Consider the following 9,556-nt stretch of genomic DNA (forward strand, 5'->3'; position numbering starts at 1 on the left):
GACACAGATTTATTTTTAAAAAAAGCTGAGCTGAATGTGAAAATAAGAGGAAATGGAGAAATACATATATTATAAATAATAAAATAAGATTTAATGTGATCTTTCTTTAAATAATGTAAAGTATTTCCATCTTACAGTGTGTGCTAAAATGTATTAGCAATGTTAATTTTAACAAAGTCTGAAGCCCTACATTTTGGTTCAGAAATTCAAACAAAAACTGGAGAGAAAGAACCTATTTCAGCAGCAAAGATGAAATCTTGGGATTTTTTTTTTTATTACAAAATTCATGTGAACACTTTTGAAGATCTAACCCAGTCTCACGCTGTATTAATAGGAATACTTTCGTCCAACTGATCCAAAAGAAATAGTCAACAATGCTCTGTTTTCTGATTTTTTCAGGAACGTGGTGACCAGCTCTAGGAGCTGACATGAATCCAAACACTTTGAAAATGGTGAATTTATTTAGGAAAATTCAGTTTCAAAGATTAAGTTCTCAAAAACGTGTATAAAAAGTGAATGGTTGAAAGGACTAAGAATATTTAACCTAGAGAAGCAGAGACTCCTAAAGGGAATTGATAGCTATCTCCAAATAGCTTAAGGGCTATTATTAGAAAAAAGATACAGAGGTGCAGATTCAGGTCATTTTCAGAGAGAAATTTCCAGTGATGGTGCTCAACAATGGAATGAGATAACTTATATGGCAATGACCTCTTCCTGACTCGAAGTGTCCAAATACAGGTTGGATGACCATTTAATTCAAACATCGTTACACTGCATTATGGGTGGAACATGACTGCCATGATTCCCTTCACCTCTAAGCTACCTGCTGGAGGATCCTCAAAACACCCTTCTTTATTTTGAAATTTTGAAAATTTCAGGTCATACAAACAACCTTTAAAATATCATTTAAGGGGTGCCTGGGGGCTCAGTCAGTTAAGTGTCTGCCTTCGGTTCAGGTCATGATCCCAGGTTCCCGGGATCGAGTCCTGCATCGGGCTCCCTGGCTCAACGGGGAGCCTGCTTCTCCCTCTCCCTCTGCCATTTCCCCTGCTTGTGCGCTCTTGCGCTCTCTGCCAAATAAATAAATAAATAAAATTTTTAAAAATATATCATTTAAAACATATCATCATGTGAATCTCACCTCAGTAAATCGTCTTAAAAAAACAAACAAAAAAAAAACAAACAAAAAAAAAACATAGGGGCGCCCGGGTGGCTTAGTCGGTTAAGTGCCAATTCTTACTTTCAGCTCAGGTCATGGTGTCAGTTTCATGAGAGCAAGCCCCACATTGTGGGGCTGCTCCCTAGCATGGAGCCTGCTTAAGATTCTTTCTCTCCCTCTCTTTCTATCCCTCCCCCCTCTCCTCTCCTCTCTAAAAAGAAAAAAAAAAAAAATAAAAAAACACACATTTTCAAAGTTTAAGACAACTATATTATACAATTGAACAAAATATGTTCTTATTTTAAATGTCATTGGAACAAGGAACAATAATATCCAGGAAGAGAAGATGCATTGTGCTGCTATAACTAGCAGAACTGAAATTTGATTTAGGTTGGGGAAAATATGTCTGAATTTTTTTATCAAAGCTGAGACTAGCACAGCTAAGATGGGAATTCCAAATGGCAGGAGGGTAGCACAGGGATTTCTCACCCTAAAGCAGCAGAGAATGATAAAACCTAGGGAGTGTGCATGGCCCAAAACATTTACAGAAGACAGGTCTGCAAAGCCAGAAGTGGAATTAAAAGGATTATGCAATGGAAAGACAACACAAACAGGTATCAGGAATGAGGCATGGAGCCAAGAATCTGGCCAGGGAGATAAAAAGAGGCTTTCGGTAACAGCCGAGAAGTATGTTCCCTTGATACCATTTAGATAAACTTTTCTGAATATGAGTTTAGAAGTTCATAGCATGAAAAATGAAAAATAAATATGAGAGAATTTGTTTTATAAACTTTTCTTCTCAAAGACTTCTTCTGTATGAGATTATAACCATCCTTTTTCTTTCCTTTTTTAGGGGAGGAGTTGTTTATTATATCCTCTCTTTTATGAAATAATGATAATTATAAATAATTTTGTTTTCTTTTGTTTAACACTGTCATTGGCAATAGAAAATACTAACAAACCTGAGCCAATCTTTCCATTTGCTTTCCTTTTAATTTCACCAGTCTGTGAAATTTAAAAATCTGGAAACAACCACTCAGAACATCTATTTGTGTTTGCAATCTGATTTTGTGAGGCAGTCAGGGTGATATGTTAAGTTTGAACTGAAAAAAGAAAATAAAAAGTTTGAAAATAATTATTTGGCAAATGAAATCAATAACTGTACAAATTAATTCCTTCATACCACACAACCATATTAATGTTTAAATATTCATTTTTTTTAAGTAGGCTCCACACCCACTGTGGAGCCCAACTTGGGGCTTGAACTCAGGACCCTGATATCATGACCTGAGCTGAAACTAAGAGTCCAACACTTAATGGACTGAGCCACCCCTAAATATTCAAATTTTTAAAATAACATTAAAATATTATAAAGAGTACCTGGAGTTCTTTTTGTTGTTATTGTTGTTGTTTTTCTGTGCTTATTAACTGCTTTGGTGAATGCATGTTATCTAGCTTTATTGTTCTATGAGTAGTATATACTCTTTACCAAAATACAAAGAAAAAGAAAAAATCAAAGTTAATAATTTTCAATATTTAAAATTAGCAGACTTCAAATATTAAACAACATTACCAATAGATACTTCTAAATGCATATAAGAACTTCTTACAATATTTCAATCTTAAATAAAATATATCTATGGCATAAAATTACAGTTTTGAATCATAAACTCTGACTGAGCCCTGCTGGGTACTTATTCAAACCAATATATCAATTCTTTTGAGGACTGAAATAAATCATGAATATCAGCTCTATGCATACTACACTTGTAGAATTTAAGAGGTAGTGCGTCAGCCATTATGCCACAGACAAGCATTATTTTTCTGAACGTGTTTCCAAATCTCATGAGGAAAAAATGAGACAACGGATAATATACAACTGTGTTGTTTTTATCATTGAAAATTTTATCAGTCATATCAAAATACTAAGAAGAAATCAAGCATAATTTATTTATTTTTTTTAAGATTTTATTTATTTATTTGACAGAGAGAGACACAGCGAGAGAGGGAACACAAGCAGGGGGAGTGGGAGAGGGAGAAGCAAACTTCCTGCGTAGCAGGGAGCCCGATGCGGGGCTCGACCCCAGGACTCTGGGATCATGACCTGAGCCGAAGGCAGACGCTTAACGACTGAGCCACCCAGGCGCCCCCAAGCATAATTTAATTTAATAATATCCTTAAGAAGATGATTCAAATCACATATCAAAATCTTATAGTGTTTTATTTACATTGTTATCTTTAATTTTCACTGTGTAATCATGCTATAAAAGAGAGTTCTGATTGACAGGATACTAGATAATATATTGCCTCATCTTATTTCTATATAACCACCAATATATCAGATGTGCATATCAAAAAAATGAAGAAATTAAACATGAAAATATGATATATAACATTCATATAAATCATAAAAATAGCATTTCTTTAAGAGCTAAATTAGAAGCCCTAAAATAATGTGTGTCATTTTCTTATACTAACATGTTCCAAATTAAGAAAGCAGCATGTTAAGTGTAAATCTTCATTTATGAACTGCCTTTGGGAATGAAATAAATTCTGGGTGACTAAGTGGTTTTAAAAAATAACTTTGCATTCATTATTTTAAATAAGTTGAATAAAACCTTCATGCTATGTACTTGCAGCCTGATAATGTGTCACCCCAAAAAGCTGGTTTATCATATAACATCTAAATGAAATCATTCCATTTTTCCACATAATCTTCCTCCTAGTCCTCTACCAAAAGCTGAGGAAGAAATGGAATCTTTTCTCGGCATAGTTTTCCCCAGCAGACAGCCATTGCCAGCAGCAGTAGGTTAATAATAGCTGCTCAGTGAGAGTATTACTAGTGTTTGGCAGCACAGGGCCCTGAGGTTAACACAGAGGTCACTTAGGGTCATTCTGCTCAATAAATCTACAATAGTATTCGGCTGGATCTCTCTTCCATGGAGTTTGAAAAGTTTAATGTCTTCTCTCAGATTTCTGAAAATTCCCAGGAGTTTACATTCCCAAATCTGACTCCAGGTCTCTACTCCTAATTTTAGCTCGGTTTCCATCTCATGCATGCTACTTCTGTTGTGCCTGGTGCCAATGCATATGTGGAAACCAATATGCTTCCTTAATTTCTGCAAAATTTACTCATTCATTTACTTTTGTGTCTAGCAATCTCTACTAAGGATTTGAGATATTGGAAGTATTTACATCACAGAAACACAAATAACTTAATACTCAATATCTGGGAGCTTTCTTTCTCAAATACCTCCTCCTTCCTTATTCTTTCCCTCTTCCTTCTTTCTTATCACTGCTCCTGATTTTTAAAAATCTACAACTGGACTCCAGCCTCACACCATGCTATTTCATCCTCTATTCTAGCTTCCTTTTTCCCTCTTCTATGTTATTTCCTGTCTTCTTTGACCCTCAAGCAAGTAAAATAGAAAATAGCTCATCTTTTAATGCAGATTAGTTCAAATTCCTCCTAACAACACTGCTTATGACAGTAACTATAAAAGCAACATCAAAGTAGATCATTTAGGATTTAAAAGTGTTCCTCAGTTTAAAGGCTCCCATCTAAAATTCAAAATTACTTGGTCTAATAAAACTTTAAGTTGCTGCAACTCAAATATCCCTTGCTGCATGACCATGATGGGGAATTAATTTTCTGGAAATGACTCCAGGCAAGTAGCTCCTACCAAATACACATATCTGAGGGAGCTGGAGGCATAAGCCACATTACAGCATATAAGCAGAAATCAAGGTTCATGAGCCTGGATGTGCTAGATATGTGTGTTCATCTGCGTCAAATATTCTTACCTTTCCTTTATATACTAAACCACTGGGTTGTAGGGCAAATCAGGTATTAAAAGATTGCCCCTTATTTATTTTTTCAAATTTTTATTAAATTCTAGTTAGTTAACATACAGTGTAATATTGGTTTCAGGATAGAATTTAGTGATTCATCACTTACATACAACACCCAGTGTTCATAATAACAAGTGCCCTCCTTAATATATATCACCCATTTAGCCCATCCCCCACTCTTCCCTCCATCAACCCTCAGTTTGTTCTCTATTCTTAAGAGAATTATGGTTTGCTTTCCTCTCTCTAAAAGACTCCTTTAAAGTTCTAATGAGTTTTCCAAAAATTTACTCAGATATATAATACTCTTTTCTCTATTTCACCCTTAACTACCCAAAAAGCAGGTAACTTGGTTTCTACTTTCAATCACAAACGAGTACCAGAAGAAAATATTTTAAACAAATGAAAATGAAAGCCCAACATAATATAATTTGGGGGGCAGAGCCGTGAACTGAAAAGAATAACTAAAGCTTCTACTTGAAGAAGATAGTAAAAGAAGAACAAAGTAAAGGTAAAACAAGGTAAAAAGAAGGAAAAAAGTAAACATAAGAACAGAAACCAGTGAAACAGAAACAAGAAATATAACAGAGAAAATCAGTCCAAAAGATGGTTAAAAACCTCTAACTAGACTGTTCAATAAAAAGGAATGGGGTGAGGAGATAGGGAGGGAGAGAGAGAGAGGGATGAAGGAAAGAGGGAGGGAGGGAGAGAGACAGAAACAGAGAGAGAGAGAGAGATTGGGGGAAAGAACACAAATTATCATCAGGGATGAAATGAGAAAACATCACTAGAGATCCTACAGACACTGAAAGAGAGATAAATTATAAACAAATTTATGACAACTTAATATTAACAAATTAATACAACTTAGATGAAATGTCATGTGCCCATACTCAATCAGTTAGTTTAAGGTTATGAAGTGCTTTGATTGGCCCAACTTTAATTAGGTTTACTTCTTTCATTGGAGGTTCAGACTCACTCAAACCACGTGGATTAGGAAAGCAAGAGATACTGAGTAGGCAAAGAAAACACATGTCTACCTTACCACATGGTCCATGTTTAACCTTATTATTTCATCTTTGCCATTTGTACCATTGGGTAGTCTCTGTCTTTAAGTCAATTTCTCTATGCCTTCCTCCAGAGAAAAATGTAGAAAATTAGCCAATGAAATCCCTTGCCTACTTCCTGCACTATGATCTTTCTCTTTTTGCTAGCCAGGTTCATTTGACATCTTCCATAGTTCTCGACACAAATTGATAACTGCTGAAAAGTTAAAATCCTGCAAATCCAACTCTGCTCCAAATTCTAAGATCAGTCTTGAACTTGGTCACTGGAAAATTAAGCAGTTCAAAAATTTTAATATGAGGTCTCTTCAGCTGAGTATTCTTTTTTGACTTTGGGTTCAGGTACGCCTTCCTTAGGCATTTACGTTGGTCCTAACATTATGGCACTCAAGTCCCCATAGGCTAGGACAATGGCTCTGCCTGGGTCTTTCCAGTACTACTATTCTCAACCCTCAGCTCTATAGTTGGGCCCTACCCTATGAGATTGGACTTCTCTGGAGTTAGTTCATGCATTCACAGTCGCGGAGCCTTGTTCTCCTGATAAGATGTTCTGAGATGTTCCTGACTCTCTTTCAGTATGCATATTATATATCATCAAGGCATAACTAAAGGCTCTTCCTAGAAGAACTTAGAATTCCTGCAAACATTATTTCTGAAAATGAACTGGATTAGGATGTAAACAATATAAGGTACCTGTTCTATACAGTACACTCTGTACATTTACAAAAAAATGCCATTCTTTAAAACTTCCTAAAAGCATCTGAAAGCAAATAACTATCAACATACTAATATATGAATATGCCTGGCTTTGTGAGCAATCTAGAATACTATCTCATTTAATTTCCATACAATTCTATAAGGTAAATACTAAAACTCTCTTTTTATAAAGTGTAAATTAAGTAACTTTCTCAAATGCAAAGATTGCTGTGTTATATTTAAATATGCAGACTTTTAACTCATTCCTGAACTCTTTCATTTCCTCTCTTGACTCTGAGACTACACACTTTGCCTTCATTTTCATTCTCCATTATGGTCTCTTCTTTCTCCATATATGTATAACATTGACATCAGGTTTCCTCTTCTCGCCCATTGGTCTCTCCATGAACAATATCACTAGTCCCATTGTTTCATTACTTATTGTTAAAAAAAAAAAATCAGTAAAACACAGACACAGCAAAAAAAAAAAAAAGTTATATTTACCAAATAACTGGCCCAATTCATTTCTCTAAAATAGAAATATTAAAATAGCAAAAATAAAACAAAAATTCAACTGAAAAACATCTAAAGGGATAAGACATAAAAGTCAGAGATGGCTGATCTCTGACCATGCTAGTTATGAGCAAAATTCCAGGTATTTAGCAAAATTTTAAATTAAAAATAACCTGTATATATGTATGAGTAGATTGATGATTCTGATATTCAGAATTTCTTCAGTTTCAAGCAAGAGAAACCCAACTCAAATTGGCTTAAGCAATAAGTCACTTCATATAGTTTTTGAAAAGTTAAGGAGTAGATGTTACTGAGTTCAAGTGGTCAAAATGTGCCATCTTCTCTCTCAGCTGTTTTTCTATGTCAACTTCATTTTTAGACTGAATATCCCCAACTGGTAACAGAGATGTCTATCAACTCAGGCTTATATCCTATCAGCTAAGCAACTATGCCTGAAACAAAGCATAGTTCTCTTGATAAACAGAAGTTTCAAGAAGGATTCTCAATGGCTTGGCTTCTGTCATGAGTCCATCCTGAATCGTTTACTATGACCAAGTAGATACAGTATTATAATTGGCCAATTCTGAGTCACAATCTCATCAAGGGCTGAGGAAATTGTCAGTCTCATCTGAACATCATGGACTGAGAATAGCAAAGAATAGATTTCCCAACAGTAAATCAGGGTGCTGTGTTGTCAGAAAATTCACTTATGATGATACTTTGTACCTGGAAAGTGGTTTTTTATCTTCTCAACAACAGAAATTATTCACACTTTACATTTTCCAGAGTGTAAAAGAAAAACACCCTACTGGAAGCTTAAATTTATACAAATACAAGTATATGATTTGATGTTCTCACTTATGTTCATTCAGAATATTACAATAGACATCAAAATAGAAAGAGGTATTATGACAGTCACTGAGTCCACATCCTAATGGACATTTCTCTATCCTTACCCTGGCTTTGACATATATAAAAAATTTCCCCAAATGGCCAGAAATTCTTCCTACATAGCACAAGCCAAAGTCTACAGGTAAGAAACAGCAACCCTCTGTGCAAAGCTTGATGTCATAACATCACCATGGTAACAATATCCCTGAAGAGAGGAGATGCAAATTTTGTCCTGAAAATTAATCAGCTGCAGTGACAATCTTATTTACTGTCTCTGGCAAGTGGTGCAAATCTACATAAGACCTGTGACAATCTTCCAGTGCTCATTCCTATTAAATAAGACCACAGATCTTATTAGGAAAATAATTTTCCCCAAACCAAAATCACAAACCTATTCCTAGGGCATCTTGTGGAAAATACCCATTTATCACAGACTATAAACTTTTTTTAATTGAATACAGTAGGTAATCTTTCCACATATTGGTTCTCAGCTATCTTATTTTTTGACCTGACTTTTTAAATGTCTATTAGTTGCCTCCAGATTTATGCATAATAAAAAAGTCTTGAGAAATAGGATGTGAAATGAGTGCAGAATAAGAAAATCCATCCACAATATATTTTAATTAGCAATAATCGCGCCTCAGATAAACCTCATTGGCTATGATACCGCCACTGCGCAAAGCTCACAATAGATTTTAAAGAAAGAAAAATGTGTATTTTTCAGTCTAACCATGGTTGGAGTCAAGACCCAGATGAAAAGAACAGAACTTCATTTCATTGAGAGATGGTGGCGGGGGGGCAGGGGGTGCAGGGAGGCTGTAGTGGAAAAAGCAGATGCTAAAGTAAAAACTAGTATTTAGGGCGCCTGGGTGGCTTAGTCGTTAAGGGTCTGCCTTCAGCTCAGGTCATGATCCCAGGGTCCTGGGATCGAGTCCCGCATCGGGCTCCCTGCTCGGCAGAAAGCCTGCTTCTCCCTCTCCCGTTCCCCCTGCTTGTGTTCCTGCTCTCACTATCTCTCTCTCTGTCAAATAAATAAATAAAATCTTTAAAAAAAAAAAAAAACTAGTATTTAAACCCTAGTTCTGCTGACGGATAGATGTAAAATGATCATCTCTTAATAAGCTTTTAATCTCAGTTTCTTCATGTAGAATGGGGATTGGAATACCCTAATTTTCCAAGATTCTTGAGAACATTAGAGATAATATATATGAATTACTTGGCATGCACTAGGTGGTCCAAAAAAGCCAAAGGAAAGCAAACCATCACTGTTTAAGAGACCATCTGTACTTTGTTTTCACCAACACCTGAGCTTCTGGACTTCTTGCACACTTCTGATGGCTTGAGCCTGGACTGACCCTCTGAATCTGACACTTAAGATTATCAC

The 9,556-nt window shown here is 35.5% G+C and overlaps 1 pseudogene; it reads right to left on the reverse strand.

The window, feature by feature from the left end:
- Positions 1-8,684: 8,684 nt before the first annotated feature.
- On the reverse strand, positions 8,685-8,856 carry LOC123862804 (U4 spliceosomal RNA; annotated as a pseudogene).
- Between the last annotated feature and the right edge of the window lie 700 nt (positions 8,857-9,556).

This window comes from Mirounga angustirostris, unplaced genomic scaffold, assembly GCF_029215605.1.
Source record: "Mirounga angustirostris isolate CCGP_5_RB_7025 unplaced genomic scaffold, mMirAng1.0.hap1 SCAF_9, whole genome shotgun sequence".
Classification (NCBI taxonomy): Eukaryota; Metazoa; Chordata; class Mammalia; order Carnivora; family Phocidae; genus Mirounga; species Mirounga angustirostris.